The sequence below is a fragment of the Sus scrofa genome, chromosome 2 (assembly GCF_000003025.6).
Source record: "Sus scrofa isolate TJ Tabasco breed Duroc chromosome 2, Sscrofa11.1, whole genome shotgun sequence".
NCBI classification, from domain to species: Eukaryota; Metazoa; Chordata; class Mammalia; order Artiodactyla; family Suidae; genus Sus; species Sus scrofa.
In genome coordinates, this window is record NC_010444.4 from 141,920,917 (window position 1) to 141,942,322 (window position 21,406).

The window sequence follows — 21,406 nt, forward strand, 5'->3', positions numbered from 1 at the left end:
CGTCGTGGCACAGTGGTTAACGAATCTGACTAGGAACCATGAGGTTGCGGGTTCGATCCCTGCCCTTGCTCAGTGGGTTAACGATCCGGCGTTGCCGTGAGCTGTGGTGTAGGTTGCAGACGTGGCTTGGATCCCGCGTTGCTATGGCTCTGGTATAGGCCGGAGGCTACAGCTCCGATTCGACCCCTAGCCTGGGAACCTCCATATGCCGCGGGAGTGGCCCAAGAAATAGCAAAAAGACAAAAAAAAAAAAAAAAAAGAACCCGCAGGATGGCTTCAGGGGATAGGAGCCATCTTCAGCCCCAGTTTACAGAGGAGGAGACTGACACTCGGAAGAGTTACGTGCTGTGTGCAGAGCTGCCCATCGTGTGCGGGGTGGAGGGCAGAATGTGGAGCCGGGCGGCCAGAGCCCAGACTCAGACCCCTTGGACCCAAAGCTCCTCCCCTTCCCGGGCAGGTACAGCCTGTGCTTTGGGCCAGGCACCACCTGTATCCACACCCGCTGAAGTGCCGGGAGTCTGAAGCCTGGTGCTTATTCAGTAGGGCCCTCGCTCATTTATTATGTGAGCAAGTATTTACTGAACACCTACTAAGTGCTGCTAGATCCTATACGAGGCACCAAGGATGCGCTGGTGCACAAAAGCGGATCCAGTGCCTGCTCTCATGGAGCATACATCCTAGTGGAGAAGAATCCAACAAATACGTGTCCAATTACGAATCGTGATGTCTGCCAAGAAGGAAAACTGCAGCTGATTCTCAGGGCGAACGACCAGAGGAACATAATTTAGGTTGGGAGGGGGGCCCAGAAAGGCCTGTTGGAGATGACATTTACATACTAGCAAAACCAAGGCATCAGCCAGCTGGTTCATCCAGGCCAGAGAAGCGGTCAGGTTGCTCCGTCTGGGATTTGCCCAGTAAAAAGGTCCCCTTCGGCTTTCCTGAGAGCTTGCTGAGAGAAGCGGTCTTGAGATTCCAGGTCCCAGTGACTTAAGAGGCAGGGGTGAGGGAAACTATAATCCGCCGTGGTTTTTTGGGTGAAACAGGAAGTGCCGCGTCCCCTCTCGCCGTGATCGCTGATGGAGCGCGGGCCGCGGGCTCCCTCCCCGCCCTCAGAAGTGTGGTGCTCTGTCGCCACCTGGTGGACGAAGCAGGCCAGGCACGGGAGCGCCCAGCCTCCGGCGCCTCGGGCAGGATCCGGGATGCGGCTCCCTTCGGGCGGAGGCTGAAAAGGAGGCGGTGGGCTTGGGAACTTCCTGGCAAGCAGCGGGGATGGGGAGAAGGAGCGAGGGTGGATGGGGAACTGCTGCTAGAAAGTCAACTGACTGGAGACCGACAATGGCCCCATTGTGTCCGGGGCCTTGACCTTGATTTCCTGCCCCTCTCTTCTCCCGGCGGCGTGGCATCACCCGGGGCTGATTGGCCCGGAGTCCGTTCCGTGACAGTGGGCGGGCCCCGGAGCTGGACCGCGAACACTGGGCTCCCCGAGGGCCAAGACGCGCCCTGGGCTCAGTCTCCCTCCCCCACCCCCCATCCCCGTCCCCACCCCCCGGAATCCAGGACAGGCGGATAGGGCAAGGGGCCAGTGCTTCTCAGAAGTGGTTTCCTCCTTCCTACCCACCAGTGGGAGTGTGGGGATGAGAACTCGGGACTTTGAAAAGCAGTGCTGCCTAGTAGCTGGGGGCTGGGATCGTCAGTCTGGTAGACTCGAGCTCCTGGTTATCTATGGAGCCCTTGGGCAGTCTTTTAGCCCCACCCACTTTTTTTTTTAATGAGATACACATTCCCATTGTCAAAAATATCATACAATACAATAAAAAGCTGAAGCTCCCCACCTTTCTCACACACACACACACACACACACACACACACACACACACACACCCCCGTCAGGTAACTTCTACCGCTAGATTGATGTGTGTCCTTCCTGACCTCAGGCAGGGTATTTACCTGAGTCTGAAATATGCAAATAGATGATTCGGTGTCTGTACCCTCTCGGCCTCAGTTTCCTAATGTGAAAATGGGGATGAAAACCATGGTAGTTAAATCCGAAGAGAGTTCCTGAGAAAGTTGTCTGAGATCATTCACTGGAGGCTTAGCTCGGCCCCTGGCACATGGCCTCGGTGACAGCTGATGTCATCATCACCGTTGTCACTGTCATCATCCCTGAGCCCCAGACCCAGTTCTAAGGTCCGCAGAGAAGCCCTGTCTTCTCCCCTAGCCTTCTTCTCTCCTCTTTTCTCCCTCCTAACAGACTGTGATAAAAATCTGTGTCCCCTCATGCCTGTGTGGGTTTATTTTTTTTTAAACGAGAAAGAGCATCTGGTGTTTTCTGCATGTTCTCTGCTCCTGGTCCCTTCCCCTCTGCCTCCCGCCCCTTCCTGTCCGTATTTGACCTCGATGCGAGTCTTCACCCAGTGCGGAGAGAACATTCCATCCTATGCCAGAGAAAGAAAGTTTTCAGGGCGCATACTGTGCTCTTGGACCCACACTGACTCTATAAAGGCTGTCCCCTGGGTCGTGGTAGGGACGGTGGCTGAAAGGGGGCAGGATGGGGGCAGGGGCGTGGGCGAAAGGCCACAGGGTGAAGCAGGTTAGCAACCTGTAGGGTCAGCTGTCAGAGCATCCCAAGGCGTGGCCAAGGGCAACTCACTTCACCTGTGTGAGCCTCAGTTCTCTCACCTGGACAATGGAGCTACTAACAATAGCTGCCACGTTTAAGGGCTGTGAGGCTAACACAGTGCCTGGGAAGGGAGCTGGCGCTGAGAAAGCCGCAGAGTAGCTGTTACTGTGTTGGAAAAGCAAGTGTGTTTATTTAGCATTTTATGTTTGCAAAGGGACATTCTAACGTCTCTCTTTTTAAAATGAGCTAGCCTTTGCTGCGTGGGGGAGGAAGTTCGGTTTTGATTTGCAAGTCTGAGCAAAAAAGGTAAAGGCCTTCACCTGGCCTCTGTCGAAGCAGCCAGGGGCTGCTTCCTGGGCCTGTTGCTGGTCCGTAAGGTGGTCACAGACAGCAGCAGGATACAGGACGCCAGAAGGACCTCACTGTTCCAGAGAATGCCACCGGAAATACATCACGTGAGTAGGACCAGGCCCTAGCACCCATTCCGCAAGTAGCCATAGGGCAGCTGCTGGGCGCCCAGCCTGGACTCCCCAGCCCGGCACAGTTGAGGGTCTCTGCAATACAGGGGTTTTATTGCACACCCTAGCTAATGTGTATTTGGAGCTTAGTAAATGCCAAGTGTATTAGAAGGACAGTGAACAAGTCTTAGCTAAGATCTTTGTCCTCCTGTCGCTTTTTAGAACATGTTTTACTGAAATGTAGTTGACTTACACAATTGTTAATTTCAGGCACACAGCAAAGTGAATCAGCTATACGTATGTATATCCAATGCTTTTCCGATTCTTTTCCCATAGAGGTTACCCTTCAGTACCGAGCGCATTTCCCTGTGCTATACGGTAGGTCCCCCTTACCCGTCTCTTCTGTTTATAGTAGTGTGTATGTATCTTTCTCAACCTAATCATCCCTCCTCCCCATGTTTCCTTTTTGGCAAACTTAGGTTTGGTTTCAAAATCTTTGAGTCTAGTTCTCTTTTGTAAGTTCTTTTGTATCATTTCTGTTAGATTCCACAATTTAGTGATCTCATATGCTGTCTTTCTCTGTCTGACTTACTTTGTGCGATAATTTTTAGATCCATCCATGTTGCTGCAAATGGCATTACTTCATGCTTTTTATGGCTGCATAATATTCCATTGTGTGTGTGTGTGTGTGTGTACATATATATCTTATTTATCTCCTCCTCTGGGGATGGACACTGAGGTTGCTTTCATGTCTTGGCTGTCGTAAATAGCGCTGCAGTGAACACTGAGGTGGGTGTACCTTTTTGAATGATGGTTTTCTCTGGATAGATGCCCAGGAGTGGGATTGCTGGATCCTATGGTAGTTCTATATTTAGTTTTTGAAGGAACCTGCCTACTTCTCCCTAGTGGTTGTACCAATTTCCCTTTCCTCCACACCTTCTCCAGCATTTACTGTTTGTAGACTTTTTTTTTTTTTTTTTTTTTTTTTTGGTCTTTTTAGGGCCACACCTTCAGCACACAGAGGTTCGCAGGTGAGGGGTGGAATCAGGAGCTGTAGTTGCTGGCCTTCACCACCACCAAAGCAATGTGGGATCCAAGGCGTGCCTGTGACCTACACCATGGCTCACAGCAACACCGGATCCTTAACCCACTGAGCGAGGCCAGGGATTGAACCTGCATCCTCATGGTAGTCAGATTTGTTTCTGCTGAGCCACAATGGGAACTCCTGTTTGTAGACTTTTGGATGATGGCCATTCTGACCAGTGTGAGGTGATATCTCCTTGTAGTTTTGGTTTGCATTTCTCTAGTAGTTAGCGGCGTTGAACATCTTTTCTTGTTCTCTTTGTCTGTCTGTCTTCTTTGGAGAAATGTCTCTTTAGGTCTTCAGAGCATTTTCTGATGAGTTGTTTGCTTTTTTAAGATGTTTGTGTATTTTGGAGATTAATCCCTTGTTGGTTGCTTTGTATGCAAATTTGTCCCCATTCAGTGGATTGTCTTTTTGTCTTGTGAATGGTTTCCTTTGCTGTGCAAAAAAGCTTTTAAGTTTAATTCGGTTCCATTTGCTTATTTTTGTTTTTATTTTCATTACTTAGGAGGTGGATCAAAAAAAATATTGTTGCGATTTACATCAAAGACTCTTTTGCCCTGTTTTCCTCTAAGAGTTTTATTGTCTCTGGTCTAACATTTAGATCTTTAATCCATTTTGAGTTTATTTTTGTGTATGGTGTTAGAGAATGTTCTCATTTCATTCTTCTACATGCAGAAGCTGTCCAGTTTTCCCCACACCACTTATTGAAGAGATTGTTTTTTCTCCATTGTATGTCCTTGTCTCCTTTGTCATAAATTAATTGACCGTATGTGCGTGTGGTTTTATTTTGGGGCTTTCTTTCTTTTTTTTTTTTTTTTTTTTTCAGAGCCGCACATGAGGCATATGGAGGCTCCCAGGCTAGGGGGTGGTCGAATCAGAGCTACAGCTGCCGGCCTGCACCACAGCCGCAGCAATGCCAGATCTGAGCTGTGTCTGCGACCTACACCACAACTCACAGCAACACCTGAACCTTAACCCACTGAGTGAGGCCAGGGATCCAACCCGCAACCTCATGGTTCCTAGTCAGATTCCTTTCCACTGCACCATGACGGGACACTCCTATTTCTGGGCTTTCTATCCTGTTCCACTGATCTCTATGTCTGGTTTGGAGCCAGTACCATACTGTTTTGATAACTGTAGCTTTGTATTATAGCTTATGTCTTTATGGTTTTTACGTACATGATACTTTGCTTTCGGGGTCAGTAATAATTTACACATATTAAAATTTACCTTTTAAAGTGTACAGCTCTGGAGTTCCCATCATGGCAGTGGTTAACGAATCCGACTAGGAACCATGAGGTTGCAGGTTTGATCCTCGGCCTTGCTCAGTGGGTTAAGGACCCGGTGTTGCCATGAGCTGTGGTGTAGGTTGCAGACGCAGCTCGGATCCCGAGTTGCTCTGGCTCTGGCATAGGCTGGCGGCTACAGCTCTGATTAGACCCCTAGCTTGGGAACCTTCATATGCCACGGGTATGGCCCTAGAAAAGACTAAATAAATAAATAAATAAATAAAGTGTACAGTTCTGTGAGTTACGACAAAGTCATGTAACTACCTTTACAATCAAAACATACAGGGTAGTTCCCATTGTGGCTCGTCGGTAATGAACCTGACTGGTATCCATGAGGATGCAGGTCGATCCCTGGCCGTGCTCAGTAGGTTAAGCATCCAGCATTGCCGTGAGCTGTGGTATAGGTTGCAGCCATGGCTTGGAATCTGGCATTTCTGTGGTTGTGATGTAGCCTGGCAGCTGTGGCTCTGATTTGACCCCTAGCTTGGGAACTACCATATGCCGTGTGTGCGGCCTTAAAAAGCAAATATATCTATATATTGACCCTGATCTCATTTCGTCCTTATAGTTTTGCCTTTTCCAAAATGGAATCTTACAACACTGTGGACCCTTTGAATCCAGCTTCTTTCTTCTACTTCTTCTGTAATAATGCTTTTGAGAGTCATCCATAATTTTTTTTTTTTTTTAAAGGGCTGTACCTGCAGCACATGGAGGTTCCCAGGCTAGGGGTCAAATCGGAGGTATAAACACCAGCCTACGCCAGAGCCACAGCAATGCCAGATCCGAGCCACATCTGCGACCTACACCACAGCTCATGGTAACACCAGATCCTTAACCCACTGAGCAAGGCCAGGGATCGAACCCGCAACCTCATGGTTCCTCGTCAGATTTGTTTCTGCTGCACCATGATGGGAACTTGAGCGTCATCCATATTGTCTTACATATCATCGATTCATTCTTTTTTTCTTTCTTTTAACTTTCCATTACAAAAATTTTTCAGCTATAAATGTAAAGGAATCATACAGTGAACACCTATAAACCTGCCACCTGGATTCCATAATTGTTTGCATTTCGCTGAATTTTAAAGTGCTGTCTCCACGTAGGCATATTTTTGCTGAACCATTTGAAAGTAAGTTGTAGACACTGACACTTCACTTCTAAAACCTCAGCTGTACATATAGCACTTCTGAATGTGTGACGATCATATGTTGTCACAGCTAAGAAAGATGACCGTGAATCCCCAGATACCATCTACTCCCCCATCCATGTGCAAATTTCCCCCATTTCAAAGGACAAAAAGTCTTTTATAGTTTTTTTTTTTTTCCCCCACCTGCTGAAGTTTTCTGTGGCGCAGTGGGGTCGATAGTGTCTCTGCAGTGGTAGGAACTCGGGCTTGATCCCCAGTCCCAACATGGTTGAGGATTCGGTGCTGCCGCCACTGTGGCGTAGTTCACAAACTCTGGCTCATGTTCACCCCTTGGGCCAGGAGCCACCGGGGGACCAAGAACGCACTTCCTCCCTTCTTTTCTTTCTTGCCCACTGTGTGTAGCCTTTTGATGTGGGATCTCACTCCCCAGGCCAAGGATTGAATCCAGCCGTAGCAGTGCAAGTGCTGAGTCCTAACAACTAGGCCACCAGGGAACTCCCTTAAACTTCTAGTTTTGAAATAGCTACAGACTCACAGGAAGTTGCAAAAATAATAGAGTCTCACGTACCCTTTAACCAGCTCCCCATAAGGGTGACATATATCAATATGACAATACTGAGCTCTAGTAAAGTATCCAAACCAAGACACTGACATTGGTACAGAGTCGTTAACGAGATGACAGACCTTATTCGGTTTTCAACAGTTTTTTTTTTTTTAAACCCGCATTCATTTGCGTGTGGGGGTGTGTGTTTAGTTCTCTGCACCTAAATCCCGAAGAGAGCTTTTTGTAACTACCACGACTGTCAAAATGGGTAACCTCTCCTAGACTGTGGAAGAACTCTCTAGAGCCCCCTCTTTGTAGCCACACCCATCCCCCACTTGATGCCTCCCTGGTCCTCAGCCCGGACCCCAGGCAGCTGCTCGTCTGTTGGCCATGTCTATGGCATTGTCATTTTGAGACTGTTGTAGAAATGAAGTCGTACAGCCCGTCACCCTTTGAGACGGAATTTGTCACGAAGCATCAGGCCTTGGAAGTTCCTCCAGGTGGCTGCCTGGATTCTCAGTGGTTCCTTCTGATTCATTGCCCAGCCCTAGTTTCGCATGGACGTGCCGCCGTGGAGCCGTATTCGCCGGTAGAAGGAGGCTTGGGTTGTTTGCAGCTTGCGGCGATGCCGCGTCCCGTGACCGTGAGCTTTTGTAGGACAGGTTTGTGTGTGGATGTCCGCGTGGCCTCACTTTGGTCCGTCGCGCGGGGCGGGCTTGCGGAGCTGCGTGGCGGGTGCGGGTCTGGCCTCGTGTGCAGCGGCCGAGCTCTCGGTCCACGGGCTCTGCCACTCGCGGCCCAGGCGGCAGCCGAGGGGAGCTGCAGATGCGCCGCCTTCCTGCCGGCACTGGCTGTTACTACTTTGGGAAAAACCTTTGGCCCTTCTCACACCCGTGCAGTGGTACCCCCGTAACTTTTACACTGTAAATAAGACCATGTCACACACACCCCCCCCCCTTTAAAAGCCCCCAGTGGCTTCGCATTTCGCAAAGCGAAATTCAACCTCATTTCTGAGGCCAGCTCGACCCTCTCGCCGGACCTCTGTGCCTCATGCTGCTCTGGCCACAGCGACCGCCCCTAACACTCGAAGCTTGTTCCGCCCGGAATGTTCTTGGCCTCCGTCTCCCCGTGGCCCCTCTCTCCCTCCCCTTGCCCTCTGTCTCATGTCAGCTTCGCGAGACCTGCCCTGATGGCCCCAATGAGCCCCGGCCCCCCACTCAGCCCCACAGTTCTCCCACCCGCTTTTGTTTTTCTGCATAGCACGTATCTCTGCTTGAGAAAATAGCACATCCATTCCTGAGTTCTTTTTTTTTTTTTTCTTCATCTTTTTGTGTTTTCCTGAGCTGCCCCCGCGGCATATGGAGGTTCCCAGGCTAGGGGTTGAATCGGAGCTGTAGCCCCCAGCCTACACCAGAGCCACAGCAACGGGGGATCTGGAGCCGCGTCTGCAACCTACACCACAGCTCACGGCAACACTGGATCCTTAACCCACTGAGCAAGGGCAGGGATCGAACCCGCAACCTCATGGTTCCTAGTCGGGTTCGTTAACCACTGGGCCACGATGGGAACTCCCGTTCCGGAGTTCTTTAATGTCTGTCTCCCCCATAAGGACAGCGACTGGCTTTTTGATGGCCGTCTCTGGGGCTTACCCTGGTGCCCAGCACACAGGAGACTCTCGGTTGAGTGCAGGTGTCCTGGAAACCTCTTGGGACCCTCCTCCCATCCTTCTGGCCCACCTTGGCCTCAGCCGTTGCCACGGCAACTAGCCGGGAGCAGGTGAAAGCCCCTTGGCTTAGCTGCTCCCACAGCTCTTGCCTTCTGCCCAGTCTTCTGTCTGGACTCAAGCACTGTGGCCTGGAAGTTTGAGGACATTGGCCCTGCTGGCAACCCCGGACCCACAGGGCCAGCCCTGGTAGATGTAGGCTCACCTCACTGAGGCTCGGGGGGTGGGTCTGAGGTGCCCTCTGTGCCGCTCCTCGGTGCAGGTCCCCGCCGTCAAGCTCTTGCCCAGAGTGGTGAGCAGCTCCCCAAGGCACTGTCATCCTGCTTCCCTTCGTGCCTGCTCGCCTCCCTCACCCCCACTCCTGTTCCCTGGGATCACGTCTCACATGAACTTGCAAGCGAGCCCTAGCCCTGCTTTCTCTGCCTGCAAGGAGGCAGCCCAGATGGAAAAGAGCCCAGAACAAATATATGGAGTTGCTAGCCTGGTGGGAGAGACAAATAATAATGAAATTAAAATGAAATAATTAAAATTTAATTAACTGCAGGTGAAGGGCTAGATATTTCAACAAATAGTGCTGGAATAGCTGAATATCTAGGTGGAAAACAACGACTCTCGATTCCTACCATCACAAGATACTTGAAATGCATCAAAGAACTAAAATGGAAAAAAGAAAAGAAAACTATAAAACTTCTAGACAAAAGCATAGGAAAATCTACATAACTTTGGGATAGGCAGAGATTTTTCAACTCACAGAAAGAACTAATTATAAGAGAGGGGGTAGAGACAAGATTAAGAACACTGACTAGAAAAAAGATTTGCAACCTTATTTTTGCAAATAATTTGTATCTACAACATATAAAGAAGTACAACTTGGGGTTCCCGTTGTGGCTCCGCAGTTAACAAATCCGAGTAGCAACCACGAGGATTCAGGTTCAATTCCTGGCCTTGCTCAATGGGCCTTGCGTTGCCATGAGCTGTGGTGTAGGTCTCAGACTCGGCTCAGATCTGGCACTGCTGTGGCTGTGGTGTAGGCCGGAGGCTACAGCTCCAATTGGACCCCTAGCCTGGGAACCTCCATATGCCATGGGTGCAGCCCTAAAAAAAAGACAAAAAAAAGAAAAGAAATACAACTCATTGGAGTTCCCGTCGTGGCTCAGTAGTTAACGAATCTGACTAGGAACCACGAGGTTGTGGGTTCGATCCCTGGCCTGGCTCAGTGGGTTAAGGATCCAGCGTTGCCATGAGATGTGGTGTAGATCGCAGCTGTGGCTTGGATCCCATGTTGCTGTGGCTCTGGCGTAGGCCGGGGGCTACAGCTCTGATTCAACCCCTAGCCTGGGAACCTCCATATGCCGAGGGCATGGCCCTAAAAAGACAAAAAAAAAAAAAAAAAAAAAAAAAAAAAAAGCAACTCAATAAAAAGATCAATAACCAAGTTAAAATATGGGCAAATGATTTTAACAAATGCTTTTTAAAAAAGATATACAAATATGCATAAACACGTGAAAAATTGTTCAGTGTCATTAGCCACAAGGGAAAGGTAAATTAAAACCATACCCATTAGAATGGCTAAAATTTAAAAGACCGGTAATAAGTGTGGCAAGGATATGGAACACCTGGGACGCTCATATGTTGTTGGCAGGAGTGTGAGATGGAAAATCACTTTGGAAAAGAGTTCGCAATATCTCAGAAAGCAAAGCATACGTGTTACCATATGTCCGGCCGTCTCCATCACAGGTGTGTACCTGAGAGGAATGACAATGTGTGTCCACACAAAGACTTGTCATGAATTGTCAGAGCAGCTTTATTCATAATAGCCCCAAACTGGACATGGCTCCGGTGTCCATCAACAAGCCAATGGCTAAATTATGATAGATTCATATAATAGCTTACTGCTCCGTATAAAAAGAAACAAATACTGATAAATGCTCCCACCTGAATGAACCTCCAAAACATTATGCCGAGTGAAGGAAGCCCAGCAGCAGAGTACACGCTGGATGATGACATTTCAGTGAGGTTCTAGAACACGCACAAGGAAGCCATGAACAGAGAGCAGAGCGGTGACTGGCCGAGGCTGGCCATGGGCGGGGGGATATGGACCAGAAAGAGGAATCGGTAAACTTGTACAGGCTATGGAAATATTCTGTATCTTGTGTAGAGCCGTGGATACTTGGGTATTTGTTAAAACTCAAAACATAGGCATTTCAGAGTCCCCGTCGTGGCTCAGCAATTAACAAACTCGACTAGGATCCCTGAGGGTGCAGGTCCATCCCTGGCCTCACTCAGCAGGTTAAGGATCCGGCATTGCAGTGAGCTGTGGTGTAGGTTGCAGATGCGGCTCAGAACTGGCTCCACCTGGACTCCAGCTCCAGCTGGGAACCTCCACATGCTGTGGGTATGGCCCTAAAAACCAAAAAAAACAAAAAACAAAAAATGAAAACAAACAAACAAACAAAAACCCATAGGCATTTTACTGTATCAAGTTACATTTCAATAAGGCTGATTTTTTTTTTTTTTTTTTTTTTTTTTTTTTTTTGTGTTTTTTGCTATTTCTTGGGCCGCTCCCGCGGCATATGGAGGTTCCCAGGCTAGGGGTCTAATCGGAGCTGTAGCTACTGGCCTACGCCAGAGCCACAGCAACGTGGGATCCGAGCCGTGTCTGCAACCTACACCACAGCTCACGGCAACGCCGGATCATTAACCCACTGAGCAAGGGCAGGGACCGAACCCGCAACCTCATGGTTCCTAGTCGGATTCGTTAACCACTGCGCCACGACGGGAACTCCATTATAAGGCTGATTTTTAAAGTGAATTAACTCTAGCTTGTTGTGATAAGTGCTCACAGGGAAGGAAATACGGTATTGTAGTGTGGGGGGGAAAGGAAGGTTACTTTTGATTGACTGGCAAAGTGATCCTTGAGGAGGTGGCATTTGACCAGAGATCTGAATGTCAGGAGGGAGTCAGCCATGGAAAGTTTTTTGGGGGGCGGGGGGCGGAGGGGAATTCCAGAAAAAGGTCACTGCCAGAACAAAGTCCCGGAACAGGAAGGAGTTTGGTAATCTTGGGAACAGTCCAAAGGCCTGTGCGACTGGGTGAAGCGGGTAAGGGCGGAGAGTGGCAGGAAACAGGGTGGAGAGTAGGCGAGACTCAGATCCTATAGGACCTTATCAGCCCCGATAAAGGTTTGGAATTTGAAATGAATAAAATGCAAATCCGCCCCTGGGTCTAGTGGGGCAGAAACACCTAAGCAAATAAAGGCAGTACAGGGTCACGGGAGAGAGGAGGGAGCAGTCAGCGCTCCCTAGGAGCATCTGGGAAGGCTCCTCGGAGGAGGTGACATTTCACCCAGGATTTGAGGGAAGAGTAGCAAAGGAGACAAGGTATTCCAGTGGGGGGTACTGTGTCTATTGAAGGCGAGCAGCCCCATGGAACATTCTAAGACCTGAGCATAACTTAAGTCCAGCTGGTCTTTTCCCAGTAGGAAGAGGAAGAGCCAGAGACCTGAGGCTAAAGAGAGAGGCTTTTAAATGCCTCATTTGGGGAGTTCTTGTCGTGGCGCAGTGGTTAACGAATCCGACTAGGAACCATGAGGTTGCGGGTTCGGTCCCTGCCCTTGCTCAGTGGGTTAACGATCCGGCGTTGCCGTGAGCTGTGGTGTAGGTTGCAGACGCTGCTCGGATCCCGCGTTGCTGTGGCTCTGGCGTAGGCCGGTGGCTACAGCTCCGATTCGACCCCTGGCCTGGGAACCTCCATATGCCGCTGGAGTGGCCCAAGAAATAGCAAAAAGCCAAAAAAAAAAAAAAAGCCTCATCTGGGAGTTCCTGTCAAGGTGCACGGGGAACGGAAACGAATCCGACTAGGAACCATGATGGGAACCATCAGGTTGTGGGTTCCATCCCTGGCCTCGCTCAGTGGGTTAAGGACCTGGCGTTGCCGTGAGCTGTGGTGCAGGTCGCAGATGTGGCTCAGATCCTGTGTTGCGGTGGCTGTGGTGTAGGCCCGCAGCTGTAACTCCGATTTGACCCCTAGCCTGGGAACCTCCATATGCCGCAGGTGTGGCCCTAAAAACCAAAAATGAATAAATAAATAAATAAAGGAGTTCCCATCATGGCGCAGTAGATCATGGCGCAGTAGAAACGAATCTGACTAGGAACCAGGAAGTTGCGGGTTTGATCCCTGGCCTCCTTACTCAGTGGGTTAAGGATCCAGCGTTGCTGCCAGCTGTGGTGTAGTTCGCAGATGTGGCTCGGATATGGCATTGCTGTACCTGTGGTGTAGCTCCAATTAGACCCCTAGCCTGGAAACCTCCATATGCCGTGGGTGCAACCCTGAAAAGCAAAATAAATAAACGCCTCATCGGGAGTGCCTGTTGCGGGCAAATCAATACTCCCTTACTTAGGACAGGTGGAGAGCAGATGGCTGGTGCTGGCGTGATGTCTCAAGGCAGGTGGAGCAGGGAGACAGACCAGACCCTGCCACCAGGTAACTGGGACTCTCCCGAACTCGGGGGACTTGAGGCTTCTGGCTGGAGGGCCTGTCTTCCCTGTGCAATGATGTGCGAGTTAAATGAGATATACGAGAGAGACGGGTTGAGGATAAGAACTGCAGAAGTTGAGGCACCACAGGGCCGTGAACACTGACTTTTAGGGCCTCTGCTTCCTCGGAGGGCTTGTTGCCAGAGCATCCTTAGACCCTGGCCCCAGTGATTCACAAGCAGGGGGTCCAGGGTTGAGCCCAGGAACCTACTTCAGCGCAGCGCCCCTCCCAGTCTCATGCAGGTGAATGCCACACCTACAGAGCCTGGAGCCAGAGGCAGGTGGGCACACTCTCCTCTGGACTGTGACTGAAGCGGCCCAGACCTTCATGCCAAGGTGTCATCTAAAATATGGCTCTGTGAAGACAAAAAAAATTTAAAAATAATAAAAGGAGTTCCCGTCGTGGCTCAGTGGTTCACGAATCCAAGTAGGAACCATGAGGTTGCGGGTTCGATCCCTGCCCTTGCTCAGTGGGTTAAGGATCCGGTGTTGCCGTGAGCTGTGGTGTAGATCGCAGATGCGGCTCAGATCCCACATTGCTGTGGCTCTGGCGTAGGCTGGTGACTACAGCTCTGATTTGACCTCTAGCCTGGGAACCTCCATATGCCATGGGAGCAGCCCAAGAAATGGCAAAAAGACCAAAAATAAATAAATAAATAAATAGTAAAAAAATAAAATAAGGCTCTGTGGAGAGTTCCCACTGTGGCTGGGCAGTGGGTTCCCGACCTGGCTTCTCTCTGCGGAGCCGGCGCAGTGGGTTAAGAATCCTCCGTTGCCACAGCTGTGGCATAGGTTGCAGCTCCAGCTTGGACTGGATCCCTGGCCCAGAAGTTTCCATATGCTGGGGCGGGGGGTGGGGGGGTGGGGGGGGTGGGGAATGAAAACGAATAAACAAACAAACAAATAGACACGTAAGTAATCTCCCATGTGAGTAAACATCCGCTGTGGACCCCGCAACTGCAGTGTGGGCTTGATCCCTGGCCCGGGAACTTCCACATGCTGTGGGCATGGCCGAAAAACAAATAAACAGATAAATAAATAGAAGGCTCTGGGCATAGTGGGAGCAAAGGTCTCCCCTGCCGCAGCTAAAGAATTACACTTGAGTGGCCCTGGTCATCACGTGTAACTCCTGTTCCCTGGCCACAGAGCCACAGAAATTAGGGATGGGGCCGCAATGAAGCAGATGCCTTTTAACTTGTACCCTCTCCAAGGGCGTGCGTGGGGGGCATGGTGCGGATTCACAGAGATCGGGGGGAACCAGAGACCTGTGTGCCCTGTGCAAAGAGAGCAGCACCGATTAACCTTCGCGACAGCTCTATGTGTGCTTGACCCTATTATTATATCCATTTTACAGATGAGAAGACGGAGGCGCAGAAAAATTCAGTAAATTGTTCTGGGTTCCAAAGCGAGGATAGAAGGGAGCCAGGGCTGGAACACAGGTCTCTGGACACCCCTAATCCTAGCACTGGCCTGCATCCCGGAGTGGGAGAAGTCACTTCATCTCCCCCCACCCCCTTTTTCTTTCCTTTTGGCTGCACCACAGCAGTGACCCAAGCCATAGCAGTGACAATGCTGGACAACCTGCTACACCATAAAGGAACTCCTCACTTCATTTTAATTTTATTATTATTTTTTTAAATGGCAGCATCTGTGGCACATGGCAGTTCCCAGGCCAGGGAATGAATCTGAGCCACAGCTACAGCCTACCCCACAGCTATGGCAACACGGGCTCCCTTAACCGGATCCTGGCCCTCCTCAGTGACCTGAGCCTCTGCAGTCAGATTCTTTTTTTTTTTTTTTTTTTTTTTTTTTTTTTGTCTTTTAGGGCCACACCGGCAGCAAATGGATGTTCCCAGGCTTGGGGTCCAATCAGAGCTGTAGCTGCCGGCCTACACCACAGCCACAGTAACATGGGATCTGAGCCGAGTCTGCAAGCTACACCACAGCTCACAGCAACGCCAGATCCTTAACCCCCTGCATGAGAGCAGGGATCAAACCCGCGTCCTCATGGATCCTAGTCGGGTTCATTAACCACTGAGCCACGACGACAGCAACTCCTGCAGTCGGATTCTTAACCCCCTGCACCCCGGCGGGAATTCCCTCAGTTCATCTCTTAAAAGATCTTCCAAGCAAGGGACCGGGGAAAGTACAAGTTTTCTTCGTGCTGTCCCTTGCAGAAGGTATCTAAGCCTCTTCTGTTTGTGTTCTTTCCAAAGAAGAGGCTCCCAGGGCAGGGCGGAGCTCGGATTTAGAGCCTCAGGGTACAAACTGAGTTGTAGGGTCCCGGGCCAGGAACACTTGCCCGATCTTCTAAGAATCTCACAGCAGCGCCACATGCCTCAGCTTTATCCGAGCAACAGAAGGAGCTGCTGGAGGCGGTGGTGGCGGCAGCAGCCGCCGCAGCGGCAGCCGCAGATCTGTCCCCAGCGCACGGCAGTGCTGTTGGCTCTGATGGCACACACATGGCATATGGCTGCAAAGTTACCATCCTGAGAGCGGCTAGAAAGGGGCTTGTTCATGGGCCAGATTCCACTTGCCCTTCTGAAACAGTTCTTGTAGTAAACAGCGGTTTTCGGGTCTTGTTAGAAACCCCAGAGCTGCGAAATGCCTTGGGCTGCGTATGCCGTGAACCCCTTGTCTGGCAGAGTGTCCCTTGTCTGCTGAGGGGGCAGAGGTGTGTTTTGTTTGTCCTCGGTCGTTTCGGTGCAACTGCGGAAGCTTTCCTGCGCCCCCTGCCTCCCTCCCCGCGAAGGCCGTCACAGGAAGAGGTGCTGCCACCCACAGGCCACCGAGGCCGTCCCCGTCACGCACCCCCCCCCCCTCCACCGCAGCGAGGAGCCCTCGCTCCGTCCGTCGGGTCCCGCGGCTGCCAGCCCCGGGCGAACGGGCAAACGGGCAGAAGAAGAGAAGGGCTGAGCGCGGGTGGCCTCGGCGCGGAGGGGGCCGGGAAGGGCCGGGCAGCCGGCACCAGGGGACTTTTAGGAGGACACGTATCTGGAAGCCTGACCGCGTAATGATCATGGTTAAAACCTCGGCTGTACCGCAAAGCCCGCCTGTCGGGCGAGCCCGAGGGCCGAGGCGTCCTCCACCGAGGTGCAAGGTGCGGGCTCCCCCGCTGTGGCCTTTCACGAAGGACTGGACTTTTTGTTTTTTCTTTCCTACCTGAGCCTCATGAAATCAACCCCAGGACTACTTTCTGCAAGAACCGCAGCTGTATTTGCAGTTCTCTACCCCTGAGGTTTAGGGGGTGCCGTCGGAAATCCTGTCGCCCCAGGGGCCTCCTTAGACGCACCCCTCACAGAGGAGCAGCCCTGTGGCCTGAATCACGCCGATTTTGTTTGGCTTTCACCAGGTTTTAAAAATTGCTCTTCGGAGTTCCCATCACGGCACAGCCGAAACGAATCCGACTAGGAACCATGAGGTTGCGGGTTCGATCCCTGGCCTCGCTCAGCGGGTTAAGTAAGGATCCGGGGTTGCCGTGAGCTGTGGTGTCGGTCGCAGACGCGGCTCGGGTCTGATGTTGCTGTGGCTGTGGTGTAGGCTGGCAGCTGTAGCTCCGATTTGACCCCTAGCCTGGGAAACTCCATATGCTGTGGATGAGGCCCTAAAAAGCAAAAAGTAAAAAAATAAATAAAATAAAAATCGGTTTTCACATCAAAATCCTGTTTGCCAGCTTCTCTTGAAAATCAGAAAACTTGGCCACCCTGGGCCACATTGCCCTGTGACGAGTGGCCATAGATAGTGGCTCCTTTTACAGAGTTTGTTCTCCAGTTTGCCACAATCCCCACCACTCCCGGTTGTTCCTCTCCCACACCCTGAGAGAGGGTATGAGTCCAAAAAGCAGAAATGGAGGAATGAGTTTCAATCTTGACCCCACCCCTTACTTCCTAGGGCCCCTGGAACAGGTGTGTTTTTAATGCCCAGGAGGAAGAGAATAATGAGATAATGTATGTGGAGCACTGGCCAGAAGCCTCGCCTAGAGGAACTGCTCAATGGAGAATCTCCCCTGCGTGTTTATTGGTGATTATAACTAATTCCTGTTCAGTGACTCGGAAGGGAGCCAAAACTATGCAAATGGACGCACCTACTGACATGTAAGCTTCATATAAGCAAGCATTTAAAAAAATCTGTTTTGCTTATTCCTACCTCTCCAGAGCTTAGCACAGTCCCTGGCACATGGCGGGCACTTCATAAGTATGTTGAATGAATGTGTGGATTTAATGTTTCTTTGCGTCCTTATTCTTCGTATGTCATGTGCTCAATTATTATTAGTCCACTGTATAAATTTAAATGCACATGGACATATAGGCTGAGTATTTCTCTTTTTGTTTTAAGACCCCACCCGTGGCATATAGAGGTTCCCGGGCTAGGGGTCAAATCAGAGCTGCAGCTGCCTGCCTAAGCCAGAGCCACAGCAATGCCAGATTCCAGGCCATGTCTGTGACCTACACCGCAGCTGGTGGCAGTGCCAGATCCTTAACCCACTGAGTGAGGCCAGGGATTGAACCCGCGTCCTCATGGATACTAGTCAGGTTCGTTACCACAGAGCCACAACGAGGACTCCTAGGTTCTTTCTAATTTATGTGCGCCGATTTTTTTTCTTCTTACTTTGAAAATATCAAAAAGCAGAGATTGTTCAGAGTTGACGGGAACCTCCTTGTCCTACTCAGCTGAGTCACAAGCTAGAGGAAAAACGTGTTTCCCTCCAGCACTGGGTTTATCCGAATGCCAGTCCCCTTCAGCAATCAGGGCTTCGCGAAGTCACCATGAAAACCACACGCCTTTCAGTGATGCCCCTTGAGGACTCAGGGTGCCCTGCAAACACACTGAGAGCAGGAAGGGCTCCCTGAAGCACTTTTCTCAGAAGTAATCCTTCCAGAAAGGAGAGTGCACTTATGGAAAAGCAATGGCAGGTTCCATGTCGGGATCTCAACAAGGCGTAACCTCTGAGTGGCAGCGTTTGCTCCCCACTGGATGCACCTTTCCGGGAAATACGGGAGAAGGCGAGGTGATTCCCAAGGGGATTCAGAGCTAGCGTATTGGAGTAATATTGGGATATCATATTCCACGTGCCTTCAGGAGCCTTCAACAACCTTGTGGTGTGGGGATCGGTGACCTGCAGGGGTCAGCTGTGTTTTTTCCTTGCTGGGCATCCGTTCTTCCTAGTTCTGGTAACCAAACTTCCGTTTTTCTGGGGAAGCTGTTCCTTCTACATCTTCAACTGTGGGATGTGGAAGAGGCTAACCTTACCCCCCCACCCCACCCCCTGCTCCAGAGGAGAGCCTGGAACTAGCTAAGGGGTCACAGCCCCTGAGCACAACCACACATTCAGAGAAAAGCAAGTTACCCAAAGCCAATGCAAGCAGTAAGACTCCAATCTGGAGCTTTCCTTAGTACTGTTGGGAAAGAGGCTTTTGTCTGATGGAATTTTTGCTGTGAGAATGTAATTCTGATGCTTTCAGGGGGATGCCTGAAAATGCAGAGAAAAGAGAGCTGAGAAATAAGAGCAAGAGAGGAGACTCCTGGTAACAGTGTTTGAGTGCCTGGATCCACCTGTACCTGAAGCTTACATTTGCCTCTGGACTTTTGGTTTCAAATGCCTTTAAGTTCTCTCTCCCTGTACTGGTGACTTTGCCTCTTTCTTCTTCATATAAACCTCATCTTCCATTAGAATTGGGCAGAGCCGTGAGCTAGGAAACAGTAGCAGTGCATTTTTTTCCCCTCTCTCCTTTCTTTTTTTTTTTTTTTTTTTTTTTTGCTATTTCTTGGGCCGCTCCCGCGGCATATGGAGATTCCCAGGCTAGGGGTTGAATCGGAGCTGCAGCCACCAGCCTACACTAGAGCCACAGCAACGTGGGATCCGAGCCGCGTCTGCAACCTACACCACAGCTCACGGCAACGCCGGATCGTTAACCCACTGAGCAAGGGCAGGGACCGAACCCGCAACCTCATGGTTCCTAGTCGGATTCGTTAACCACTGCGCCACGATGGGAACTCCCCCTCTCTCCTTTCTTTAATTCTCTGACATGAAAAAAAGGAATCTGGTTATTTTTTTCTGGCTTTTGTGCATGTGCTGGCCACATTCACTGGCTTTCCTTTCGCATGTGTTCATTTGTCTGCTTCCACAGGGGGAAGACATTGAAATAAGCCAGAGGCCAGGCCTTAATGGATTTTTTTTTTCCCCCCTTTTTCAGCCGCCCACCCCTGCAGCATATGGAAATTCCTGGGCCAGGGATTGAATTTGCCCCAGAGCTGCTGGAGCTACAACCTAACCACAGCTGCAGCAGTGACAGATCCTTAACCCACTCTGCTAGGCTAGGGCCAAACTGGCGCCTTCACAGAGACAAGCTGCATCATTAATCCATTGCACCACAGCGGGAACTCCAAAACTCTCTGTTCTTAGGGGGATTCCATAACGTCTGCTGTTGAGCCCGTGAGCTCCAAAACGTTGGACTTGTGCAATGTGTAGAGATGTTCACTTAATAGGGTTACTGCACGCCTGCCAGGTGCCAACTGCCCCACATCTGTGAGCAAAGGGACACTGGTTTTCTCTTTTCTGGGGGAAATGGGGAGGTTTCTAGTCCTTGGTCAGCCCTTCCTTACCTTGTGGGGTCCCCCTTTGCATTGGCCCCATTCTTCCTAAAACTCTGCTGCCAAAGAACTCTTTTTTTTTTTTTTTTTTTTTTTTTTTTTTTTGTCTTTTTAGGGCTGCATATGGAGGTTCCCAGGCTAAGGGTCCAATAGGAGCTGTAGCTGCTGGCCTACACCACAGCCACAGCAACGCTGGATCCAAGCCATGTCTGCAACCTGCCCCACAGCTCACGGCAACGCCGGATCCTTAACCCACTGAGCAAGGCCAGGGATCGAACCGGCATCCTCATGGATGCTAGTCAGGTTCACTAACCGCTGAGCCACGATGGGAACTCCTGCCAAAGGAGTCTTGACACTTCGTGCCATTCCCATTCCCTGTTCTGAGGTGCTTCAACGGTTTCATAGGGTTTTTGCATTTAATCTATGCTCTTCCTCTCAGGCCTTAATAAAACTAAGACTAATAATAAAGGAAAGCTAACGCTTTGGAGCACTTGCTGTGTACCAAGCGCCGTGTTTAGGTTTCATGTGCTTTATCTCAGGTAGGCTTCAAAATCACACACTAGACGCATGGGGGCTGGGAAAATAACACCATAAAGTAGCTGTCCGTGTTATCCCTGTTTTTTTCCAGATGGAGACTAATGCAGAGAGGTTAAATAACTCGCTTAAGGTCCTGTGGCCAGTAAGTGATGGAGCCCAAATATGACTCTGTCTCTCTGGCTCCAGACCCTGTATTCCTACCGGAAGATTCTGCCATCTCCAAAGCTCCTCCACAGTTGGCTCTGTTTCTACCTTCTTTCTTTCTTTCTTTCTTTCTTTTTTTTTTTTTTTTTTTTGTCTTTTTGCCATTTTCTTGGGCCACTCCTGTGGCATATGGAGTTCCCAGGCTGGGGGTCTAATCGGAGCTGTAGCTGCCGGTCTACACCAGAGCCACAGCAACACCAGATCCGAGCCGTGTCTGCAACCTACACCATAGCTCACAGCCACGCCGGATCTTCAACCCACTGAGCAAGGCCAGGGATCGAACCCGCAACCTCATGGTTCCTAGTCGGATTCGTGAACCACTGAGTCACGATGGGAACTCCTCTACCTTATTTCTTACAACGCTCAAATTTCCACGGTCCACTTCGGTTTGCCTCCTGGCTCGGCCCACTCTTCCCAAACTTGATCGTCCTTGCTGATTTGTTCATTCGTTCAGCAAATATTTACAGAGCCCCTGCCCCAGGTGTTCGTGTCGTTTGGATGCCACAACCAAGAGTGCCCTCTTCTCCCAGTCCTGCTTCTCATGCTCTGCTCCAGACCCTGGCTTCCGTGCATCCTGCCTCAGCCAGGGCAGCTGCCGTGGTGGGGACGCTGTGAAGACTGAGGGCCCGGAAGGACATGACGCAGTGAGTGTAGCATCCAGGGTCACAGGG